We start from the raw sequence: 26,879 nt of genomic DNA on the forward strand, positions 1-26,879 counted from the left end.
AGTGCTGTAGGGTTCATTGCAAGGCATCATTGCTATAGATATCTGCTAGCTGAGCTCATTGTCTTGGGTTGTGTTTTCAGATGGTGGAAAGGCAGAACAACTTTCAAGGGCCTAAATCCACCTGGTTTAACTTCTACATGAACCAAATTTCATCTTTTATAACATGATTGTGTTTACTAGGTCTTCAGTGCCTACAAAGGATCACTTGAGGAGGCAGGGTGAGATAGATATCTGGATTGTAGAAAACTACTCTTGGTTTCATGGATTCTGTCCCAGTCGTTCCAGTCTTCTTTTTTCTTCTCCCTCTCTCTTTTTAAAAATGGCTTTAATGCCTCTCTGATCTGTCTCATTACCTGTCACAGTTCTGTGACTCTAGGCTACAAGGAAGTTGGTTCTTCACTGACCATCTGCGCTTTAGATACTATCTATAGAATTTGTTGAAAACCAACATAAAGTGTTACTGTTCATACTTGAGCACAGTCTTACCACGTGTAAATTTGAGCAAGATTTGTCTGGGGATCGCTGAAATTTGGCTTAGAGAGCTGTAAGATACTATTTGAGCATTTCATATAGTCTCTGTATTGAGAAGGTACACATGCAAAACTTAGGTACGGAATGCCCCATGTTTATAGGACAATTTCCACCCCCAAGCAGATAATCTGCTGTTTTGAGTTCAGATCTTCTGGATAACTTGAGACTTGTGTCATGAGACTTATCCAAGTGATCTTATTTTTTCTTTTTGCATTACTGTAGAGTTTTCTATTACTTTGGGGTTTTTTGCAGCTGCTTTTCTGTTAATATAACTTAGTCCAAGGAGAGCAATATAGGTGCCTGACAACCTCAGAAAAACCCTTGCTTTGTGAATTAGCTTAATGAAATGAAAGAGAACGAAGTCAAACTCTTCTATAATTCTGAAATAACAAAATATATTACTAAATGTTACTGTACATAGTATATTAATTTCTAATCTTGTCTTGAATTTTTCTTATAGGTAAATTGTTCTCTATATGACAATTCCCAAGCAACATAAAAGCAATTCCTATAGTGATTTTTGAATGTTTTCCCTGGAAGATTGTCTGGCTTTTGAATTAACAATTATAATTTGCATGTGTTTTTTAATTTTTCAGGTAAACAGTCTGTTTTGTCATGCTGATAAACTTTAAAAAAATGTTTATCTCCATGAAACTCCAGTCAGTAATTTTCTTTTGCTTTTAGAGTCAGAATACATTTTAAAAGACTGTTTTTTAATGTAAATTGCACGCTATGTTAGAGAGAAAACAGATTTCAGTCAACCTGATTTATTTCAAATCTGTAACTAAAAAGTTGCTGTTAAAGTCTAAAGAGAGACAGGCATGTACAAGAGGAATACATAGGCAGACGCATCACACAATGAAATCATCTGATTTTGAGTCCTGGTGTTTGTGGATAAGGGTGTAGGTTCCTGATCATACATTTCCTGAAACAGCCATCAAAGCCAAAATTAGAATAGGTTAAGAACTATCTCATGTGGTCCTCAGTTCTTATGGCCAGTGGTCAAGCCTGAAAGTTTTCACTAGGGCTCTTCACTTGTCGTAAAGGCAGTCATACTGAAACTTCCCATTTCTCCCCCAACATGTGTCCTCTGGGGTTTACTGAAGCCTCAACCCCGGGCTGCACAGGTACATTGAGACTTCTGCAGGGACAGTTCCCAGTGCTGTGAATAAGGACAATATAAATGGCATCCTTTGTGGTTTTTTTCTCTGAGTTTTATGCTGCAGTGCTGAGGTTAGTATTAAAAGGTAGACATTTGTTTGCAGCTGCAATTGCACACTAGCATTATACATATCCTAACCATTTCCTGTACTAAATTTGGGGAAACAACATGGTTTCATTTAGTGTGTTGCAATTTTAGGTAAAAGGCTTTAGTGTTGTCATTTTAGTGTGCTTATGTTTGGGGGTCTGCACACGTGTATGTGTAAAATTTGTTCAATATGCTTTTACAAATCTTTTAAAGGCTTGTTAGTTTCCCCATTTAAAAATGTATTGTATGCATCTTTTGAGTCCTTGAACAGCAAGTTTCTGCAAAAGGCAGGATTGTATGGTGAAATTATAATATGCTGAAATGGGAGATCATAATGGAAACGCATATACATTCTTGCCAGTTGTGGCTAAAAGATGCACACAAAATTACTAATTAACAAACCAAGAAAAAATAATAAGGCCACTGAGTAAACTATACCTAATCTATCTACGTGAGCCTTGTTCCATATGGCTACATGTTAAACTGACCATATTGTTCCTTGTGTGGTAAATTGTACAGATCCCCTTGGCTTAGTGGTTCAAAAAATATGTCTGGAAGAGTTAGCTTGTGGCAAGCACGCTCTAAATCAATCCACATAAGGAAAATTAATCCTGAATTTTTAAAATATGTTTGGAAGTTAATTATGAAAATTGAACATCTAATATTTATAACTTTTTATTCAAACCCCAGTAAAATATATGATTTGAAAATGATTATTCTTTAAGTAGTAATTGCTACAAGTTTGGTTTAATCTTACAATATTTATGTCTAAAACAATTTGTCTAAAATTCCAGACTGTCTTTTACATGTAAATGACATATTGCATGTGTCCAGTTCAAAAACTTGAGCCCACAAAATGACAGGCACCAGATCTGTGCAAGAATTGCAACTCCACCCCCAATTTGAGACAGGACAAGAGAAGTGATGACCAGGTGCCTTTTGCTGAAATCTCTTTCCCCACAGGCAGAATTCCCTTCCTATGTTCCCCTCTTTCTCCTTCCCTCCATTCCTGTCCTCCATTCCAGCGTCACAGCTGATGATACAGACGTGCAACTCTAAACTATTTTTCTCCTGGCTATGAAGTGTGAAAACGCACAACCGCTGCATATGTCTTCTTCCTGCCTTTCCTCCAAGTAACGTTCACATTGAACTCTCAGGACTAATGCCCTGAAGAAGGGGGCTAGTTCTATAAATGTAGCATTGACCTTTTTACCCTACAGAGGATAGACCACTCTAATAGCTGTTAAACCTGCTAGCGCTGCATACTAAGGGCATACAGCGGTATTTCCTAATGGCCGTGCTGCCACCAGAGTCCTTCCAGTAAGGATGTGTATAATTGAGTCGTGTATCAGGATGAAATGACGCAGGGGAGATACTTGTTCGTGGGGGAGATGCAAGTGCTTTTCCTTGAAAGAGCCCATCTGGATGTGTGGTAGGTGGGTGATGGGTAAAAAAATCTGGGTGTATATGCCACACACTGTGTTACCTGCTCTCGCAATGTTGTGTATCAATAGTCAGTGTTTCTTTTAGAGCTCCAGATATGAAATGAGGTTATTTTCTGAGAAAGCCAAACTTGCCTAGAAAATAATTCCCTTACTATTGTGGAAAAAACTTGAAAGTAAGAATTGTAAGCTCTTTCTTGAGAAGATAAAGGATAGAGTTGATTATTATCTTTAAATCTCATGATTTTTAGGCCTATTTTTTAGGAGCTAGGGGGGGACTTGATAATACTTTCAAACACAAGGGACTGGCAATATTGCAGTTCCTTGATTCTTGAGGTCTATAGAGAGATAATACTGTATTACTTCTGCAGGAGCTGTATGGGTTTTTAAGCTTTGTGTCATAATCCATGTTGATGTTTGAGGTTTAGTGAGACATATTGTTGTGGTGTTGTACAAGATTTATTGGTAACTATTCTGTGAAGCCCACTTCACCCCTGTCTGATGTGTAGTACAAAATACAGGTACTTCAAATGGCACAAATGAACTTGTATGCAGTTGGTCTAAGAGTATTCAGCTTTATATGATATTTGGGGTTTTTTTTATTAATCACCTACCAATAATACAACATAAATGAGTAACTACTTTCTAAGATAACGAAATTTTTCAAGAAAGCTAGACTTTTGTCACTTGTGGTTTTAATAATGAGATTTTTCACTGAAATTATTGTTCCACCGGCTAAGTAGAAGTAAGAAAGTAAGTTTAGTGTTCTTTCTTTTGACTACTTGTAGTTCTTTATATTGTTTTCTGGCTGTACTGGTAAAAGAACAACTACTTTCTACTAAAGGGGTAATGCACTGGAATAAATGGTCTGACTAGTTGTAACAGTTCAGATGTCACAGAAGACCCTACTTTGCTCTGTGCGGTAGCTGGACACTGAAGTGTACACTTCATGTATTTACACTCTGAAATAAAAATAGCTGTTCAAGTCCACTTACGTGTACCTTAGAAAGAGATGAACCTGAGCAGCATCACGTTTTATGGTTAAATTGCCAGTACCAGTGATATCGTTAGGGGCAAATCAGGTGTAAATTAGCTAGTAAATGCATATAATTGCTAACTCGTTAGCTGTGCTAGCAAATCTTAAATTTACGTTGGTGACCCAAAGAAGGAGTTGGGAATAGGGTGGGAGGAAAGAGGCTGTGGAGTGGAAGTTCCCACTAGAACAAAATGTCTCAACTTTACTATTTTAAGTCTTTAACCAGCATAACTGTAACGTTATGCATCGGTCTCACTAAAAGTCTGCTGTGTGCCCTAGCAGCTTTTTAAGGCTGAAAGTCACATGTTTGCGTTATAACTAAGGATGTGTCTCTTCACAGTCTGTACAGAGCTAGTCGGTGGTGGTGTGCTGCTTAGCTCTTGGTATAATGTTGTATTTCAATATCCCACTTTGTGCAGACTCACTAAATAAGAATTCCTGGATGAATTCTGATGCCTTTATTTAGACTTCCTGTGTTATTTCTCCAAGAATAAAGGGAAATAACATTTTCCTTGAAGAGCTGTGGAGTTTCATCTGGTGTCTTCAAGAGCAGTTTCCACAACCAGCCCTCTTTCCCCCCATCCTCTATGGGTTTAAACTGCCTGCCCATCAAACTCAGTCCGCACTGCCTGCTTTCTACCTGTGGGCTGAAATTTTTACTGCACTTTGTTTTTCTTCCCTCACCCCTTGACCCTCCACAGCTCTTGTGAGGGTTTTGTACCAGTGTCATGGTTAAGTCTTAGGAGAAGCTGGGAAACTGGTTCTCCCTTGGCAGTGCTGTTTGTGTCCTGAGCAGTAGCCGTTGTGGTGGCACAGGTGTTTGTTACGATTAGGTGGTTGTTCTGCTCACTCTGTGCTAGAACCTCTTGCAAACACTAATACACCCCCCTAATCCCTTTTCACTCTGCTGCTGCTGAAGTCACATTTGTATTTCTAGAAAATGGAGGACTAACTTCCACAAGCTCTGCCCAATTGTTATGCTGCTGCTTCCTGGACAAGGTTATACAGTCCCTAAAATACAGGGGTTTTTTTCAAGGTTTGCACATCTTTCTAGCTGAATGAAAATTGTATTGGGTCTGGCTCTGACTGGCACTGCCAGATGTCAACATATTAGTTTTCCTGCCCAGGTAGATTTTAACTCATGCAAGTGAGCTGTATATTTTGGAAGTTGTTCCAAGCTTATTTTTTTCATCTGGTCTACTGGTTACTTGAATGCGTGTGGTTCATGTGCACTTGTGTGGCAGCTTGAATTACGTGGTCCCAAATCCTTTTGTGAACCAGCAAAAATGTCCACCTGTGTGGGCCATATCTTGCCCAGGTGAGCACTGAATGTATATAAACTAGCCTTGAGTGAGCTTCAGTCATTAAGATTCTACACCAGTACCTAATGATCATCTACATGATAAGTAAATCACAGTAAAAATAGGGTCTGATATTTAAAAGGTCAGACGTGCAAGTGTGCATGCAAAGATGTATGTGAATTTGCTTTTGTAACTTTATGGTATTTCATTAAGGATCTGCTGCACAAATGATCAATTTGATAAATTAATGGGTGGTCGACTGCAATCATGGTAATTGTGTATGCAAAGTAAATGTGTAAATATATGTACATTTTCTGTCCAAACACTTTCTGACAAACCTCATGCAAACCAGGCAATTTTATTTCTCTCATATTCAGATTTCTATTTCTGGTCTTGAAGCAGTTTCTCCCTTGCAATTCAAGACACTTCTAAAGAGGTTATAAAATTTTAAAGAGCATAAAAAAACCTATTAAATGGCATGAAAATGAATTAGAGCAATTGATTGAAAAAGTTATTTTCTTATGTCTTCTACTTCACCATTAACAGCATTATTCATATTATCTGTTAAAAATGGACAAAGATTGTTACGCATCTTTAAACAGTGGAAAAGAGGTTCTGAATCTTACTTATTTTTACTTTCATGAAGTTAAGGTCTGACTGCAGATCTGTGTGTAGGTTTCACTGAACTAGCTTTTCTCCTTTGTAGGAATGCAGGTAAGTGAACAAAAGTAAGCTCTAAGAGATGAGCAAAGTTTGATATTCTGTAGGTTTGTAATAGGATTATTTTTATTTAAAAATAAGGGCCAAGTAAAGTTGATCTCTTAGCAATGGCATTTCTGTTAGACTGCAAGTGTTTTTTCTTTTTCCCATTCCTTATTTCTTTATCAGTTGGATATCATGTACATCAGATGTAGATCATAGAATTTTTTTTAGAATATAGAATGAGAATGAGCTCTAGACATTGTATATGTTCTAATGTGCCTTTTGGAGAATGAATCGAATTTACATATCTGCTCAAATACTGTTTCCAGTATTTTTTCCTATAGGAATATGTCTAGACTTCTTGATGTATAGGAGTTGTGTAGTATTATATTTAATACATTTGCATATTGTCAAGGCACATTGGGTCATGCCGTTTGGCATAATTTTTCATACATAAAGCTGTGTAAACTGAAGTTTGTAAGAAGAAAAACAGATGAAGTCTTTGATATTTTTTTTCCCTATGTCTGCATTTTTTTAGAGGTCTCATCAGAACTGGAGAGGTTTTTTTGGTGACTAGGAAATTTAAAGAAGCAAAAATTACATAATGACCTAGGTTGGTCTAAACATGAAGCAAGACACTTTATTGATGTTAACTGTCTTACAGATTTACCCCTAAAAATTTTTCGCAGGATATAGAGTATTTTAGTTAAAAACCTTGAGAAATACATGTTTTGATTCATCAAAACCTAAGTATTTTCCCCCTTTTTTTTTTTTTTTCGCAAGTAAATGAGAACATTGTTTACAAAGCTCTAACCTGATCCTCTTCTGGTTATTGCAGATAAAGCAGATTAGAAAGTCCTCAAAACCTGCTTAACCAAATTTTATAATCTGGAGTCTATTTTTTGACTTTTTTTTGCCTTGCCAAAATGTGTCACACTACGTACTTAAGTGCACCCTTGCTAGCTTTGTTAATTTTTACATAACAAAAGTGATCAGATCTAATTTGAGTCAATAAACATGTAAGAGTCAAATGTATGAAAACCACTTATAGTCCACAGCATAAATTTTCAGAAATCTTATTGTAGAAATATCACATGGTTTTTGCTTGTCCATTCAAAAAATTTTATATAATGATATGTATTCAGATGCAGAATTTAAATTCAATAGAGTATCTTGAATTAGGAGGGACCCGTTAAGGATCATTGAGTCCAACTCTCCGCTCCCCATAGGACTACCTGAAACTATGACCTGGTTTTGAGAACTGTCAATTAATTGTAAGGTAAAAAAAGAAGTAGAAATAATTAACTTTACACTTCTTGAGTTACTGAATTTCAGCAGTCTGCCTGAAGCTATCCATTTTATTTTATTGGTAAATATGACTTCCTATATTGTTTACTAAACTTGGTATATCACCTTAAGGGAAATCCGCATCATCTTTTCTCTGGTTGATGTATCTAATATTTGATAGATGCACTTACCTACTTGTACTCAACGACATAGGTTTTATCTGATCCTTATTAAATGAATAAAAAACTTTTGCATGCTTCGATATGATGTGGCGGTTTCCCTTTCCTAGTAATTTTCATCATTTTTGTTTGCGAAGCTATGAACAATTGAAGCTGCTTTGAAAAATCAAGAGGAACAGATGACGAGCAGCACAGGGGAGGTTGACCAGACCACATGAAGCCCAAAGTCCTGCCATATGAAGGGTGGAAATAATAAGCATCTGAATAGAATCTAGTATTTTAAAGCTTGTGAAGTATGCTTAAGAGTTTAACCTGAGCAAGCTGGTGAATACAACTAGGTTCTCAGATTTTTGCAACAGATGATGGAAAGGTTTGTATCACTTGAGTCAAGTTCTTCTGAGATGCCTTTGTTTGCAGTTTTGAACAATATTACAGAAGAACAATCATAATTTTAAAGGTACTGGCATATGCATCTGTCTTGATCCACTCTGAACTATAAATTCCACTGATCTGGTGCTCACAGATGGTCTTGTTGGAAAATGGATTTTCAGGAAGTACTGCGTGATCAGTCCTCAGATGCCATTCCTTATGCATTAGTGTTCACAAAAAAGATTGAACACGGTTGTCTTATGTTGAATGAAGCAGGTGGTGGAGAATTCAGTGTTTGGATGCGTTGATGATCAAGCTCATATGCTGAACATGATTCACGGGGTATATTCTGTATATATAATTAGACACCATGAATAAAGTTGGCCTGTAACTTCAGCTTCCTTTTCTTCATAGCTTCTTAGCTTTTGTCTTGTGCTGTTTTCAGATTTTCAGTTTTCTTTCTGAAAGAATATTAGCCATTTGGCTGTTAAAGTTGTTTAAAATTTTACATTTAAAGTGTTATAATTGTTCATTGTATCTGAAAAATAATATTGTATTAATAAATATTGATTTCATTGTCTGATGTAATTGGGAATGCCCTTATACGATATCCAATTCAAAGTAACTGAACATGTCAAGTGCCTTTTTATTTTTGCATTGTGCATCAGGTAGGTGAAAATATAGCATACAACTTCTGAGTAGAGTAAGATTGCCAAAGAAAGTAGCTGGCTCTTTTTCAGATCTTGGTGTTCACTCGTGACTTCATGACTTAAAATTAATCCACTGCTATAATAAATTGCTTTATCAAACTGCAAATCCTGTAATTACATACTTTAATTATTATAATTTAGATGTGGTTTCCCAGGATGCTTCCTCCTCTTTAATTTTTTGGTTGTTCCTCTCTTCAGTTATGCTCCTGTTTTGTTTGCTTTCAAAGCTTTTAAGTTTGTCCAATGTCAGCACCTTGACTTTTTTCAGATCAATTTTCATAAGCATCTTTATCTCTAAGGCATAGTCCCTCTTGCTGTTCATCCATCCAATCCTTGTTTACTTATATTGTGTATATTAAATGGATAAATAAATGTAATATAGTCACCCATTCATAGTTACTTTTTTTGGAACTTCTGGGCTGCATTTCTCACCTGCTTGGTGAGAGTAGTGTAACTGATTGCAAACATAAATCTTCAAGTGTATTTTCTCTCTATCTGCAGATCACTGAGTGTACATAGTATTTTTCCTATGTCAGTTCTTAAGTTACCTACCAAATCTTTCAGTTAATTGAAAAGAAATATAAAAAGCAGTAGTCACAATTAAACCATTTTGAACAAGTCCATCAAAGAAGAGCTAATATTATAATATAATTAAAAATGTCAAAATCTGCTATTATTGTAGGACGTATGAATGAACTGTTTTATCTTTGCAGGGTAATAGTACAAACATTAAAGAATTATCCTTTCAGAGTTAAGGAAAAGAATTTATTAGTTCATAAGCTGTGAAATGCTAAGTGTTCTTTCTTCAGTGTGAATGAAAAAGAAAAGCTATGAACTGTCAGGGCTCAGTCCACTTTGCTTTCAAGTTTTACTGCCATGTGAAAAAATTATGCCTTCAGTCCTTGGGTCTGAAAGCCAGCTATAAAGGGACAGAGCAACTCTTTCACCTTGTGTTTCCATTCCTCCAAATCAAACTAGCTTAAAATGCCAGTGCCTCCAAAATAAGCCAGTCTCTTCCTGGTTCTTAAGAAGACATCCTTTTCAAGGGATGATCAGTTCACCTGAACCCTCGAGATAAGATGTTTCAGGAATTTGAGATTTAGCATTTAAGATTTGTATGAAAGCCAGCCTTAACAAGCCCCAGAAAATTGTTGGAAAATTATGTGCTCATCACATAGTTTTGATTAAGACATTTTAATTCCAGATTATATCAAGCAAACTGTTATAGACATTTTTTTCATATACCTTCTATTTGTGACATCAAGGGTAGATTGAATTATGGTGGCTTGTGTATCACCAGAACCATCTATTTTTTTTTTTTTTCATTTAAAATACTAGATGGGGGGGCAGGCTTGAGTGTTGGTTTTGTGTATGTATTAGATTTTCCTGAGTATATAATACCTGAGCCTGAGATAACTTGATTGTCCGACTGCGTCCTTTGAAGGGCAGAAAATTTCCTGACAGAAAACTGCATTATCATGGAGTTAAGAACGTTTGCCTTGCATATATAATATGGTAAAACTGCAAGTAGAATGATACTGTATGATACTTGTAATGATTTGAAGATGTGAGGTATCTAACTTCAACAAGGGTTTTATGAAATGTTGATTTTAAAGCCCGTCTGCACCTCGGCAAGAGTAAATGCTGCACTGCAGGAGCCCGTTGCACTGTGTTAGGAGATGCTTTGCTCCACCGAAGGACCGCAAAATAACACCACTGTATGGTGACCATCTTTTTTTAATTTACAGTTGTGCTACTGTCTCTGAGCATCATCACTTTGTCAAAAGGGAGCTGATGGAGGAAACACAGTCCCAGAGTCCAGGCACCTCAGCCCTTTCAGGGCTGTTGTTGCACTTTATGATGTGACACCGTGCTCGCCAGGCTGGAGCTGGGGGATGTGCCGTGCAGAGCCCTGCCCCTGCTCTCCTCCCAGACCCCCCAGTGCAACACAAGCTGCCTTCACACTGCTCATGGACAGAATGGAGAGAGTGATTGGAAGAACGTGTCTGTGGGAGAGGCATGGATTAGGGTACTCGTTGCCACCATGTGGCTCTACTTAAACAACCTGAACTATTGACTTAAACTGCTACAGCCTATCTGTTCTTGATACGGTCATTTTTAATGAATTCATTTGCTTGGGGGTCTCATTTGTTCATATACAGTCTCTAAGATTTCAATTATTGCAAATACACAGTTATAACTGCATTGTTAAAATAATTAGGACTCTGCTGGCATATGCTGTTTTTAATTGTATATGTTTCAATATGTTATTGCTGCACTGTTTTAGTCTTTTCTACCACCATGTCCTTTTTTCGTGACACTTGTAGGAAGTTAGTAGCATTGGCATCTCTACCACTCTGTCAAATTTTGTTGAACTTGATCTCTTGAGTTCAAATTGTTGCTAACAGACAAAAAGTGGTATTATATATGGCAGTGTAAGTTTGCCTGCTTGTAGGAAGCCAAGCTAAAAAGCTATATTGAAAATACATTTGAGTTGTAAAAAAACCCCAGGTGCTCAGAGCAAGGACGTCATGGTACTGTGGATGTTGGGGAATCCACAGGAGGAGCTGGATGTTTCCTTCAGGTGTTCAAATCTGACCTTCTCTTAATATAATAACAGGATGAAGAAAAGTAGATGCTTCACCAAAAGTGAGTCTTTCAAAGGGATAATGTTACAAGAAAATCCTTTTCAAATACAGTTCTGTATCATTCCTGTTGATACCTTTCTTTAACTAACATTCTTAAATGTGTAGAAAGATTGTGAAATATGATTATATTTCACTTCAATTATCGTCTCTCTAATATCACATTTTTGATAAAAAATCCCATATTTTCAGGAAAAAATACATACATTTCACAATATATGTTTGTGGTAATTTATTTTATTCTTTGGTGGATAATTTCCATCTGCATTTTAGCAAAGCCCAGAATGTCAACTGCATAGTCAGTGACCGTGTATTTAGTTGCCTGTATTCAAAAGATTGTTCTGGTTTTGCTAAAACTTAAGTGAAAATGGGGAAGCATAAAATGAAAAACACTTTCTTTTCACTTTTTGCCTTGCATGGATTTCACCCCCTTTGAAGAGGCCAAATCTTCCCCAGGGAGACTTGGAGAATAGCATGGGAAATGCTATTTGTTAGCTGCAGCCTTCTGTTTTTTACATATGGTGTAAAAAAAAGTAATGATTGTATTTGTAACAGTTCTAGGAAAGACTTTAACTACAAATTAACCTGTTAGCTGCAGAATGGATTTTTCTGTTTCACTGTAAAAGTGTAATTTACATTGAAATTGGTTGTATTTTGACAGCATTTCTCCCAGTGTTAGACCGGACCCCCAACACCACAAACACTTGGCCCATACTTGATTTCACATACATTAGTTCCATGTCTTTGAGACCACCTGTGTGTGTAAACTTCAGCATATGCATAGTAGTTTGCACTTTTGGGCCTAAGTGATCTTTTGAAAATGGTCTAATTCTGAAGTCTTCCTGCATTTAGCATTGCCTTTGGTTAATGTTTCAGTGAGTCCAAAGACGGCTAAATACAAAGCAGAGAAAGATGATGGGATTAAACTTTGCAGCTTCAGTACAAAGTTATCCACATTGTGTTTAGTCTTTGTGGCAGATTTCTTCACTGTTGTTGAATGTTAAGCTTCCTGGAGGAAATTTTAAAGCAAATTGAGCCTGTGGCCAAAAAAAGGGATGTTACATTCTTTCAGAATTGCTAGTATTGTTGGAGAACCTCTGGGCACACCATGAAGCCCTTTCTACTGGCTCCTGATTCAAGAAATTCCTACAGGAGGTTTTGACTTCTAGAAGATGCTCTGTCAGTTGTCCCTGGCCAGCTGGTTCTCCATTTTTGGAGCCAAAAAGCTAGGGTTTTGAGACTTTTGTTCCAGCTGCCTCTGGATGAGGGAGGGTGGAGCGTGCTTGCGGCCAGTATAGGAGCCATGACTTGAGCACAGCTCCCAGCACCCAGCTAACATGCAGGAGGGGGATAGAAGCCACCTGTGCTCCTTGGTGGTGGTGCACCGTAGGGCAGGGTCCTCGGTGCCCTCAGGAGCGACTGCCCTGGCACGGCAGAGGCCTTGACCCAGGCTGAGCTCTGGAGGGAGGATGCAGCCCTGCAGGTGTGGGGCTGTGGCGGTGCCTGATCACTCAGGCTGTGCTGGGGAGGTGGGCTTCTTGGCTGCAGGAGGCTGTGCTGTGAGGGGAGTCTGAAGTATGGAGCTGCAGGACGTCAGCAGCCTGTGTGGCAGTGCAAATGCTGGGAAGGAGATTGACCAGATCTTCTATGAGATCCTGCAAGGTCAAAGCCTTGGTCTCTCCCAGATGTACTGAATAGGGGCCAGACAGAGCCTGTGCTTGTGTTGGGAAATGGGGACTCCCCTGAGGGTGAAGGCCAGGAGCTTGTGACTTCTGGAAATGGAGAACAGTTTCTGTCTGCCCATGGATCTTGTATCTACAGAGCAGATTCAGTGTGCTGGTTGCAGAGAGGGGGCTGGGAGCCATATGGCGTCAGGCAGGAGTGTCAGGGGATAGTTGTGCGTGATTCCCTGCCGTGCAGCGTGGAGGCCCACGCTGGCTGGCTTGACCTGCTGTCTAGGAAAGTTTGCTGCTTGCTTGGGACCCAGATGGAGGATGTTGTGGAGAGACTGCAGGGGCTTGTCAGCCCTTTGGGCTATTAGCCCTTTGGACTATCTTCCACGTAGGCAACAGAGATGATTCCAGAAAAGACCTGGAGTATATAAAGCGTGACTACATGGCTCCAGGGTGATTTTTGAGGGCATGGGAACCCAACTGGTCTCTCCTTGATCCTGTTGGTGAAGGGCAAGGGCTTCAGGAGACCTTGAAAGCTAAAGCTGTCTACACAGCTGCTGTTGACAACTGTATTTGAGGTTTATGATCATGGGACCATCTTTGAGAAATAGGGCTCATAATCTTTGGTCGTGGTGACTGGAGGGTGCTTCTGGGGACTCAGAGAAAATAAATCACTCATTCAAGGCAGGCAACAAGGAAGATCTGGGACCTGCAAGCCAGTCAGCCTCACTTGACCTCTGGGAAGCTGGTGGAGCAAATAATCCTGGAAACCATTTCCAAATGTTTGAAAGACAGGAAAGTGATTGCGAGTAGCGAGCATGGATTTACGAAGGACAAATCATGCTTAACCAGCCTGACAGCCTTCTGTGATGAGGTGACTGGCTTGATGGATGAGGGAAGAGTAGTGGATGTTTTTTATCTTGACTTCAGCTAGACTTTTATCATCCTTGTAGACAAGCTGATGAAGCACAGGCTAGATAAATGGACAGTGTTTCTATGTACTTACTTAGTCTGGGTAAATATGAGCAAGTAGAAACACTGTGATACCTTGACAATATTGAAATTGTGTGGAATCTGGATTTTCAGTGATCCTTCTGCACCATCTTGTATGGCTGGCTTATCTTTATTGTTAGAAATTTCAGGAATATAAATAGATTTTGTAATATTTTATTTTATTTCCTTTGGAGTGGCCTATTCTCCAAGATGTTCCCTGCTCTAAGATTTGCCTGTGGAATATTGCTGAGTTCGGGCCTCATACGAGTTCAAGTATGGGAACAGATTTCTGCCCTTGTCTGAAGACACACACATGGTGACATGTGACAGCTTTGCTCTGCATCCTATTTTTTTCTGATAAACTGACACTAACCTTGATACTTCTGACTGTATCCTATTAATACATGACTATAAGCGATGTATTTAATCCTAATCATCAACTATGGAAATGAGTATGCTTAGCCATCCCACCCTGGTATGGAAAGACCAGGGTTTATGGTTTGGTAGACATAGAGATCCTCGGGTTATCTGGCGACAACTCATAGTCATTTTCCAAGAACTGAGTTTTGTTTGGTCATAAAGGATTGCATATCATCCTCATTGCTAGAAATACAGGTCATTTTGGAAGTCTGTCTCCAAGGGAGACAGCAATTTTGATTTCTCTCCAAATGTAAGGGAGTTTTCCATTATTACTAGCCCTTTATTGAAACTAGGTTGACGTTCATGTTAGTGATGCTTAAAATGCTTATGTTGTTGATGTGATGAATTCAGCCAGTCTAAATATTTCAGCACAGAAACTACTAATTCACACTCTAAACTCTACCATTAGTTTGTCTTTCTATTTGTTACCATTTAAAGTTGAAAAGTACTGAGCTTTGTGGTTCTGAATTACAAAATACATTCCCTTTTTGCCCTGGTGTTGCTTGTTTAAATGAAGCAATCATCAGCTGCAATAGGGAACTCTGCCTCCTGTGACATATTGATGGAGGCGAACAAAGATAAATTTTTTTGGTTGTCACAAAACATGGATCTTTCTTGTCACCACTTTATTTGTCATGACCCTAGTTGCTTTTTTTTTTATACCTGCATTTCTTCCTTCAGATAACTGCTATGGGCTCTTTGCTGAATTCTTCAGAGAAAACGTGGAGAGTCTCAGGTGGCCTCATGGCATCTCTTGAATGTGAGAACTGCAAGATCCCCTCCCAGTTGGGCTGGACAGAGTTGTGATACTGGTTTTGATGGTGGTGCCTGCAGCATTTTCGGTTTTCTTGAGGTTTCTTTTTCCCCTCTTGTTTTTTGTTTTTTTTTAATCAGCTTGTTACTTGAAATCATAAGTTGCTTCACTGCCAGAGGCTACAGTTTAAAATTCACCATTATTTTACTTAACAATAAAAGTCAAGGCTGTTTTCTCAAAAATATTCTGATGAGTTGAATGCTTTTTAGCTGATTTGAGTCACTTATCCTCTTAACTGCCTTTAAGTCTAGGTACCTGAGAGTAAACTAGCTTTTCAAAACTAGACTTTCCTTTGGATCCTGTTCCTTTCAGGGTCATAGATGATTTTATATTGCTTTTGATTGGGTTTAATGAATCATTGTGGTGGTTTGGTTTCTTGTGTTTTTAATATACTAACCACAGAAAGTTGTTCTGACAACGTCGAGAGATTGCTTGCCTATGTTCCAGGGTCCACTTACTAGTCTGTTAATAATGATGGTTAATTTCAGCAGCAGCTGCGTTCTACCCACATGTGGATTTTATGATTTGTAATAGGTAGCATTGGTAATAATATTTACATGAGTTCCAGTCCTGAATTTATTGTTGTGGAAGAGACTGAAATCTCCCCTATATTGAGCTACCTTTAATACAAGTGTCAAAGTATAGTCCAATTCCTCTTAGTTGCCGTTGTCCACCTGCAACATTCATAAGAAATAAGACTGACCGTTCAGCTTGCTTTACATTGCTAATGCCGGGCTGGACCACAAGAACACTGTGCTTGCATTTGAATCACTGCCTTTGTATATATATGTGGGGGGAGATCCAGCTCCAGCTTGCACATTTGGTGAAAACAGCAGGGCTTCTTTCATCCAAATCTGTGCCCTGCCTTTCTTCTGCCTCTGCATAGGATTCCTCACTTAAGCGTGCTTTTAGGCTGGTTGCTTGCCAATGCGGAAAGGCTCAGATTGGTGCTTGAACTGCATGTCTGTTACTAATCTTTTGAGTTTAGTGCCCTTGTGAACAAACCTCAAAATTGTGGGGGTCTCATATGGATAAGCAGCCAGAAAGTTTGATGCCCTAGCCAGGCTTTGAAGATTTCTTTGATCTCTCCAACATGCCCTTCATGCTTCTGTAGCATTCCAAATCCCTCTAGTGACTTTGGACCTGATTTTGTTGTTTTTCTTCTCCCTTTTTACAGACAGTCTCTTCCTTTCCTCCAAGAGCAACCAGCTTTGATCATCTGGTCACAGAATTGCTCCCTGCCTTTGTTCGAGGCAAGATGTTCAGGGATCTCCTGCTTTTCCCTCTGGAGAAGAGAAAACATCAGAGGGTAGATGTTCTGTAGTAACCAAAGATGGCGGTTAACCTGAAGGTGCCTCCAGCACCCTTGACAGCCAACATGCTGGCTGCCGCAGTGATGTGTAGCCTTTGATCATACTTCACTTATATTCTTCTTTAATTGGTTTTGAGTCAATATAGTTTTGGAAATAAGAGATTTATCACTCTCGGGTCACAGTGGGGAATGTCTTACTGGGTGGATGATTGGACTAATTTTAGGCTCTGTCCCTTGGGTATATTTAGAAACAATTTCAGGGCTGGATTCTGTGACTTATGGTATGAAAGGTAGCAGACGGAGGATCATTCAGTGGCCTTTATTAATCAGAATGTCTAGCTAGATTATCTAAGAATTCCTTCTGTATTTAGAATGAAATAAAGGAGTAACCTTTAGTCCTATAGAAATGTAAAAACTTTTTTTCCTAGACACTTCTTAAACCGTTGTTTCAGTCCATACTTCTGCAGTGCCACTGCAGTGAAAGATGCTGGTGTATTCTGAGAGAGCAGAATTTGACCTTCCATTCATTGCTTTATAACTCTATTGTAATTCAGTCTCCACCCTCTGTGTATGGTCTCTGTCACATCTAATGCATTAATGCAGCATGTATTACATTGGTATTCTAGAAGTCAAACAATTGTTGTTAGATTTTTAAGCTAACCTCTTGCGGTAGTGTTCATTTTATGTCAACAGGGCAGAGGGTTTAATAAGAAATTCTGGCACTTCTGAGTAATGCAGGTTTTTTCATTTCTTTCCACTAATTTAATGAAGACAACAATTGTGGCCTTTTGAAAACCATGCTCAGTCTTAGGTGACCTTAAAGATATGAGTAGACTGTCAGTTATGAAACCAGAAGAGGGAAAAAATTTCATATTTGGCTTGCAAATCAGGAAGACTGGACAGTGCTTTGAATAAGCATCCAGAATATGTGTAACAAAGAAATGGACAGGCGGGATAAAAGATTAGTCTCTACTCAAAGTTGTGTCCACATTTTGTAGTTGGAAGCCGTAAGAGAACTGGGATTGCAGAGGAGTATAACATAGCTGGAGAAGATAGCCATTGAAGTAGGCAGAGAAGAGTTGTAAACCCAGTTTCCAACCCAGCACCTATTGATGATGACAGTTCATTTAGATGGGTTCCTTTGATTTTCAGCAGTCTGTTGCTTAGCAAAAGTCAAATCTCAATATAGAGCATAGGGTTATGGTAGGGCTACAGTACGTTTAAAAGGAAAGCATTCTGTAGAGCACTACCTTTGAATGAAGGAGTGTGGAGTAATGCTAATGGTCCCGAAGTGATGAATAAGGATCTGCTGAAAGTAGATATATGTATATGGAACAGATGTTAAATTACAATATCTCTTTAAATGTCCAAATTCTTCCAAAGTTGTGGCTTGGGTGGCAAGTTGAAACTTTGAGTCCTACTGTGAGGTTTTTTTTTCTTTATAGAAATAGTGATTCTCAAGTTCAACATCTTAAAGGCCCCAAATAGCAAGGGAGCTTGTTATCTGATTTCATCGGGATACTGTTGAATCTCTTATGGCCGCACTATAATTATGTAGTTCTGCCAACTTGTCAAGACATCACAGCACGGACATTGCTACCTGGAGAATCCACCTGCCCTGTCCTTCCTCCAGGTCATGTGCCCATCTCTTTCTTTGTGATGATGCTGATGTTTGTGTCCAAGGGATGAGGGAGCTGGTTCAGATTAAAACTTCACTCGGTCTTTTTTGGCCAGGTCCAATTCAACCAAGATTCACTCCTTGATCACAGCACAGCTTCAGAATGCTTGTACCAGCACGAAAGGGAAGGGTGTGTAAGGTGAGAGAACCTTAGGAGTTGATGCCATACCCCTTGCAGGGATATTGCAGGCCATGTGCCCTCCAGACATCCCTCTCATGTAAATCTCAAGCTAGAGTAGATGGAGCATGTGCTTTACTAGGCTGGGTTGTGGCGATTTGACCACAGATTTCTCCAGATTCCATATAGAAGAAGGAAGTTTTTCTGTGCTTTCACAGGATTTCTCACAGAACTTCGTCTTATCACCTCTAGCGAGGGAATTCACACTGCCGGGCTCTGAAGGCTCTAAATATCACCTAAATATCTACAGCAGCCTAAAAGGTATGATGTGTTATGTCTCAAGGCAATGTTTGTGTTAAAAATAATCTGGAGGGCCATCATCATTACAAACATGATGAAACAGGTGGTCACAAAATTACTGTTATTGTAATGCTTCCATACATCACAATGGAATTAAGACTATGTTCAACTTTAGGCATTGTCTGGCTGTGGGATTTAACTGTGTGTTGAGCAGTGGAGTGCTCTGCAGCATTTGGTATAGTCCAGTATGAGTCATTGGTATAGAAAAAGACCCAGAAAAAAGGTTCAGTTTGGTTTTTATTTTAATGTCTATTTGCATTTTCCTGGAATGGAAATGAAGATTCACTGCCTTCATTGTAATAAACCATTTTTTGTTAGAACTTACACTGTCAAGAAATTGGTGTTGTTGATTCCTGGGTATTGTCTCCAACAGCAGGTAATATGGAATGTATTTAAAATAATAGGTTTTCAATTATTTATCCCTGAAAAAATAAACCAAATCTTAAACAGTATGCTGATTTGTATTATTAAAATCTTTTTATTTCTAATTGTCTATGCAACTATAGAATAGATACAGGGAAAATAAAAGTCAATATAAAAAGTTTTTTCCAGAGCTTTTGCTATTCAATCACAGTGCAGTACTTCTTAAGCTGAATTATTGCATGTAGCTTTCAGATAACTCTGTTTTTTTATCAGCAGTATCTGTTTATAACTTGGCTTTTTATTGTGCCTTGAAATTCTGAGCACATACAGGTCCTTTTGCAACATAAGACTTCATAACAATTCATTTGACAGTAGAGTACTTCCATTCATATTACAGTTCTCATGGTCTAGGATCTGTCTGAAATGATAGTGGAACACTCCTTTTAGAGGTTAAGAAATTGTTGATCATACTGGTGACAGCTGAAGTCAACCAGCCACAACAAAAAGCAAGTTATCGCATCGGTTTACAATGGGATTTTTGGTGTGACAGGATTGCTTGGGTGCATTGGAGCCATAAATGTTTGCATTTTAAAATGAAACCGTGCTCAGAAATGCTTTTTTAAAAAGTTACCAATAAGATATTTGTTTCCAGGTGGACTTTGTCTGATATATCAGGCTTTTGCTGGGAAATCTTAGATGTTTTAACACAGTCATTTCACAGGCATGCAGGTGTAGACCACAGGAAATGACTAAATGGTCCAAACCTTGAAAAACAAGGTATTATGTACTCTAACGATTAAAAGATTTTGAAGTAGAGCTGGTGAAATGAAAATGATTGCTAAATAAACTTTTTCTTTCCTGATTTAAATATATCTGTTCAAAGAATAGCCTTAAGCCATAGATCATCTTGAGATTACCAGGATGTTTTAAAATGCCATTTATTCCTGTTACAGTCAGAACTTCTTAGAGTTAAGATTAAATTTTCCAACACAGAAAGGTATAAGCTATTCATGAAGTATCAAAAGGAAAATAAGTGGTGGTGAGCATGGTGTTTTATAATATAATCAACCCTTCAAACCTGCATACACAAGAAGAATGAAAAAGCTCCCCACTGAAAGGGTAGGTATAAGCAAATACATGCAATTAACCGTACTTGGGATCTAGTTAAGAAAACCATGTAGGCCCATGTTTATCTTTAATAGGTGTTTAATTTCATAGTTATTTAGCAGAGCATGTAAATGTATTCAAAGGTATGTTTGTAGGTAGTTTTTCCTGTGCAGACTCAAAAAGTGTCCTGCAGTGCAGCTTCTAGGGAATGATTGAACCTTTAAAGATCACCTGGTCCACCCCCCTGCCATGGGCAGGGACACCTTCCACTAGACCAGGTTGCTCAAAGCCCCATCCAGCCTGGCCTTGAGCACTGCCAGGGATGGGGCATCCACAGCTTCTCTGGGCAGCCTGTGCCAGGGGCTCACCACCCTCACAGTGAAGAGTTTCTTATTGATGTCCAACCTAAATCCACCCTCTTTCAGTTTAAAACAGTTGCCCCTTGTCACAGCTTTCCTGCTGCTTTGTTTTCTTCTTCTGGCTGGTCTTAAAAAGGACTCTAGCAATAAAGAAGTACACCATCTGTTCTTGCTGGCACATGCTTTCCTTCTGTAAAAGTTCCGCAGATCACAGGGACTCTGCTCTTCCAAGTCCAGGCTCAATCACCTGGCAGCTTTTGAGGGGGATTTTAAACCTTGCAGGGTTCAATCACTCAGATGAAAGTTGGACAAATCTAGTCTCAGTTACAGTGTGATCATGTTGTCGTAAGCTATTCCCATTGGTATGGATAATCATTAATATTTAACAGATTTCACTTATTCCAACCCTTGCAGATATGTGACACTGGATGGCCTGTGACTGACATGTGCAATGAGTTACTAAGTGACAGAATTTCTTTGTAAGCACAAATATAATTCAGAAAGTGTACAAAGGAAAGGTTGTAAATTGTGGTAGAAAGCAGAGTCCTCCTATTTCAAGAAAAAAATAATCTAATAATAGGAGAAAAACCCATGTAGGTTAGGTCAAATGAAACTAGTCCCCCAGCTTTTTTCAGTGTAACTACTAATGAGAAATAAAAAGAAGGCATTAGATGTAGTACGTTTTAACTTTCAATTAAGAAGCCAATACTGTGGCTCATAGGATTAAAGTAATTTGTTAGATGACAGCTAGGAAAAAACTATATCCCAGGACCAAATAGATGCATAAAAAGAAGTCCACAGATAGAACAGTTATTTATTATTTGTGTCATGGTATTGCTAAATGCTCAAGTCCTGAGTTAGTGCTGAACACTGTATAAAATAATAAACAAAAATAGTTCAAGTCCCCAAATATTTACATCTGGTGATTTCCAAGGTGTCCCAGCCATCATTTTTCCATGTGACTGGTACTTTACTACCTATTCCCTTTTTACCACAGTTTGGTTGTTAAGCTACTTGTTGGAATAGAGCAATACCACTTATAAATGTATCTTTTATATATTTATATTTATATATATAATTATATGTATATACATGTGTAACTTTCTGGTGGCTGAAAGGGAAGAAGTCTTTGAGGAGAAAGAAAATATGGAGAGTAAAAGGAGAGCAGCAGATGAGATGGAGGAATTTGAAACAGAGAATGAAGGCAGAGAGACAGTATTGATTAGTACTTAAAAACATAAATCTAGACCAGAATACACGAATTTTACTTGCTATCAAGCAGCTTTGTGCAAACCAAGCCTCCTTATGCTTCTGTTGGCCAGTTTTTGAATTGGAGATACTTAGTGACCATCTTGGTACAGTACTTTGAAATGTACTGACTAAAGAAAAAATTTAAAAAAAGAACAAGTTCATAATTTGTTTAATTTCTCCATGAGGAGAAATTAAATGACAGAGTGTAGGGCCCATAGGAATATGGCTAATGAATAAGGTGGGTAGGAACAGCGGAGAGAGAGACATGGAGTACACAATCATAAAACAGGCAAAAGAAGAGAGAAAATGAGGAAAATGAAATAAGAAAAACTGGGAAATAGATAAAAGTACAGAAGAGGAGACTGAACAAGGAAAACAAAAGGAGTAGGGAAAGGTCAAAATGCATCTTCCTGGCTGGTTTATTTTCTTTAGACTATTCACATTTGTTCCAGTCTGCCTTCCTGGACTGCTTTCAGGAAGTGATTTATTGTACAGTCTTGTATTTCCAACAGTTCCTCTTTTCACTTTCCCAGTAGCAAAGCTTCTAAAAATGCTTCCCTTCTAAAGATCCAGTGCACTAAAAGCTAGCCTTGTCCTCCAAAACGTGCCATCAGATCAGGACTCAGTAATGCTGTAGAGAGAAAAGCTCACCCCGTGGCCTGCTTGAGGCATGTTAGCTTTTAAAATTTACATACAACAGAATCTGCAGGAATTTCATGTTCTTCTGTTGTAGTAGTAGGGTTTTCAAGAAAAGTAAAACATCAGATGAAGTGAAAATTTGTTTTCTCCTGTGAAGATGTTGGGTCAGACAAAAAATATTTCCCATTAATAAAACTTCTCTTCACGCTCTCATCAGTTCAAGCTTCTTGTTGGGTTGCACTGGATTTACCCTGTGGCATTTACACTCTCTTAAATATGTAGAGATGTCTCACTGTCAGCCTCGCACTGTGGCTGTCACTTAGCCTTGGTGAGGTTAGCAAGTACAGTCTTTCTTCATAAATTAATGCTGGTAGCTCGGTAAGGTCTTCTGGATGCTTTTTATCCACAACTTCCTTGGACGGGCATATTTATTCCCAGCCTTGTGGCTTCATCCTCCCTGCCTTAATATATCTCTCTTTGGGGTAACATCGTATTTCAGATTTAAGTATGAATCAATTGGATACTGTTTGATCTGTGTATTGCATGGTTGCTTTTACATTGTCGCTGTCCCCTCTACCTGCCTGTTTTCATTTTTTTCAAGTCTTTAACATTTTTCTATCATCAGAATAGGCTTTTTTCAAATGTCTTGAAAAGAGAGATGTATTTTTTCAGTATTACTGCTATTTCCCCTGGCCTAATTGGCCTCTCATCTCTAGATGTCCTTTTCGTGAATCCCAATTTTTGTTAGTCAGCCACAAGGCCCTCAGGGCTTCCCTCTTTGTATCATATATATTTTTTCTCATTTATCATGCACCTTGGACTTAGATACCGAAATTCCAGTAAATTGCAGTCCTGTATTTAATGTGCTGCTTTTATTTTGTACGTAGAAAGCCAGGCTAGCGTACAGTGTCTCAGGCAATGTGTCATTCATCCTCAGTTTGCAGCTTGTTAATGTTATCCCTTGTCCTTTAGCTGTGCTACTGCCAGATTTTTTCATTGGACACAAATGTCAAATTCACCTGTCTTTCCCTATTGAATCCTCAATGTGCTTTCATTGCAAAGTTTTGAATCCCAGAGTTCCTTGTATGTAAAGGAGCCAGGCCAGGTGGTTGAGAGCCAGTAAGTCCCTTACAAAGAGTCTAATTCTGCGAAGGAGCTGAGCAGTATTAGGCTGTACTGGAGGTACTGGGAACTGTGTTTCTCAGGACCTCTGAGCATATGTTCAGTATCCTGCAAGATCATCTAAATACTTCAAGATTTCTCATGAAAAATGCAACCTGACAAGTGTTTTAGTTTGTTGATATGAACTTCTAAATCACTTTTGATCAGTTGGATCAAATTTTCTGCAACCTATTTTACTTAGTTGGAGCATCGTTAATAGATCAGAACTCAAAAGCATGGGGCACAACACAAACCCAGAGTAAGTCCTGCCTGGATGACTGACATGTGAAGACAATGGTAATGGGGACAGAGGAGAAGTACAAGGAGGCAAGACATGGCAGCATGAAAAACAGCAGCCTTGGCGTGACAATGGCCTGGTCACTGTTGGCATTTGGTGGCATCTTGTCAAAGGGGAGGGGTTGCTGCGGTGCTTTGGGGAAGCAGGGAGGTCCATCGGCCTCATGCGGAATGTGGTGAGTTGTCCAGCTGCTACGTGGTGGCAATTGGCCTCTCCATACCGAGTGACAGATGACCAAGTAGCATGTGTCTATTGTGGTGGAGACAGAGGAGGTTATGGAGTCTTACAGAGGCCTTACGTTTTCCCACAACAATGGAGAAAAGAGCTACATGAGGATGGGAGGGAACACAAAGAAGTCAGCTCCAGCCTTGCAAGCTTTAATTCTCAGCTGGGCAGTCAGAAGGAAATACCAGAGAGGGTCTGCCTTGGACAGGTACAGACCAGTCTCATAGAGAAGTCTGGCTCTGTGAAATGTCTGCCAAGAAATCAAGTGAATGCACTTAATTTCACAGTGAATACATGAAGTAGAGCCAGCGAAACAAATATCTTCTTCCTTCCATGTAGCATTATTCAGATTCTCAGCAACTTTGATGTGGCACCATACTGAAAAAAGTGATTGTCAGGTTTTTTCTCTAAATGATTTGGCTGGTATTAAAGGGCCCATGGTATGTGTCCATGGCACAGTATTGTACCCTGTGAGGTGTGAGAAGCAACTGTCAATGAACGAGGTTGAGGGCTGGAATGAGCTCGCTGCTCCACGTGGCTGGTAAGGCTTTGCTGGGCACAGCAGTCAGGTGGCCCTCCGGCCTCTGCTAGCCCAGCTAGCGCCCGCAGAGCCAGCGGTGGATCCCTACAGCATTGCATTGGTATCACCTCCAACACAGCCCTGCCCGTTTGTGAAAGTAGAGGTGGGCTAAGAGGTAGCTCAAAAGAGGAAGAGTAGACCAAGTCTAGGCAGTACCAGTGTTGCACTTATGTGAAAGTGAACAAACACACATGAACCTCTCAGGCAAGTGAAGACATAGGCTGGACAGTTTGGGGGTTCCTGATGTTACTTTGTACAGGTTGACACTAGGGGAAAAAAAAAAAAAAATGTATTTTCTTACACATAGTTGATATCTTTAAGTATCATTCCTGTCATTCACAGTCATGCACATGGGAAGAAAACCTCAAAAGAAGTACAAATGTATACATAACAAAGGGAAATCTAAACTATTGAGTTTTCATCAGGCAAAATGCTTCTGAAAGGTATCTGATGCAAATAAGATACATCTCTGTCACAGGCAACTATTTTTTTTTCCGCATGTTTTACTGTTAGAAGACCATGAAAACAGATAAGCTGTAAAACTTCTGTTTAAAAGAAAAAAAAAAAAGTTAATGTACCCAAAATTTCATTAGTATCTTGCTGATTTAGATGGCTGGATGAAAAAGCTTTTACATATCTTTCCAAGATGCATGTTTCCTCTTATGTCCAGATGTGAGAATGTGTGCATGTTGCCACACATATAAAAATGTGACTGATATTCTTGTGTAACGATATCTTGGCAGCCAGTGGGATATTATCCAGTCACTTACCCATTGCCCTTTACAAATGCTGCAGGAAATTCCAGCTTCTTTTCCCTGCTTCACCTAGAAATTTATTTTTGCATCTGAAACCTATAATCATGTTATGATTCTCTATTTGCAAATGTTTCAAGTTGGGGGTGGGGGGGAAGCGTGATCAAAGATTTGCATTTTCTAAGGGCACCTTTTCTGTTTCAGACCTGTAGTTGTTCATAATTCCTAATTACAGATTGTAAATTATATGAATGACTGCCTATTTTATTCACAAAACCACATGTTCTGTTCAACTGAAATGCATTTTTTTGGGGCTGTAACCCCAAAACTATAAATGAATGTTAATTTTGCCTGCTGAATTATTTGGTTCTCTTATTGAGCTTTTGATTCCTCTCACAAAATATTAATGTAGTCTATATGGAAGCTTTTAGTTGAATGGGACGCATCCTTTACTAACTATGTAGGAGGTTTGGAAGATACATTCCTTGAAAGAGCTGTACCTGAAATTCCTACGCTTTGAGCTGTATATAGAACAGTTCTTTTCTAAAGCTTCATCTGACATTGCAGCAGTTTGAGATTTCTGATGACTCTTAAGATCAACAAGATATAGGTTTAAAAATAATCCATTTCAGAGCAACAACATTACCCTGAAAATTTACTTTAGGTTCAGAGCTGTAGCTTTCTGTTTGATCTGTGCTGAGTATCCAAGACTCAGTGTATGAGGGAACACAGATGCTGCTTGAATATTTTTGAAGTGAAATACTTAGTGGGTTAGGAAATGTACCAATTCGTGGCACCAAGATTAACAACGTAATGTACATTTAAATAAATTGTGAGCAATATTCAACAGGGAGAGACAGCATTTACCAAGTTGCTTTTTTGTTAAATTGGAATAGTTTAGAAAAATGAAACATCACATATTTTTCATCAAGGAGTAGTAAGGGGAAAGGCACTTGTCTTTCTCAGGAAAGTAGCTCTTAATTATTGTGCCTCTTTATAGTATGTTTATAAAATGTACTCTGGGCAAATGTAAATTCTCTTGGAGCTGACCTGAAGTTGTGCAACTGCCAGGATTAACCTAATAATTACTAACAGGAGAGTTTATTAGCTTGAGTTTGGAGTCACACTACAGTGGTTGCATGGGCTTATTTTGGCTTACAAATTCAGGTAAGGTAGTGACACACTTGGTGGAAAATGACGTCAGATGTTCTACCTTAGCGGTACACATATGCACCAAGAAACATTTAAAATCTCTGAAACAGTAATATGTGTTGCAGGAAAACAGAATCAGCTTTCATTGCTGGCTGTGTTTACATGGTTGTAAA

At 38.8% G+C, this 26,879-nt stretch overlaps 1 protein-coding gene and 1 long non-coding RNA gene across 2 annotated transcripts in view; one reads left to right on the forward strand and one right to left on the reverse strand.

Annotated features, from left to right (window-relative positions):
* ZNF804B (zinc finger protein 804B) overlaps nt 1–26,879 on the forward strand; it is a 272,987-nt gene that overhangs the window by 51,170 nt on the left and 194,938 nt on the right. The window lies entirely within an intron of this gene.
* The window catches only part of LOC308063085, a 384,803-nt gene continuing 358,209 nt past the window's right edge, over nt 286–26,879 (reverse strand). Inside the window, exon 2 of the long non-coding RNA XR_013927843.1 lies at nt 286–25,646. This is a non-coding gene — a long non-coding RNA (uncharacterized lncRNA). The remainder of the gene's footprint in view (nt 25,647–26,879) is intronic.

The sequence above is a fragment of the Falco punctatus genome, assembly GCF_963210335.1.
Source record: "Falco punctatus genome assembly, chromosome: 4".
Classification (NCBI taxonomy): domain Eukaryota; kingdom Metazoa; phylum Chordata; class Aves; order Falconiformes; family Falconidae; genus Falco; species Falco punctatus.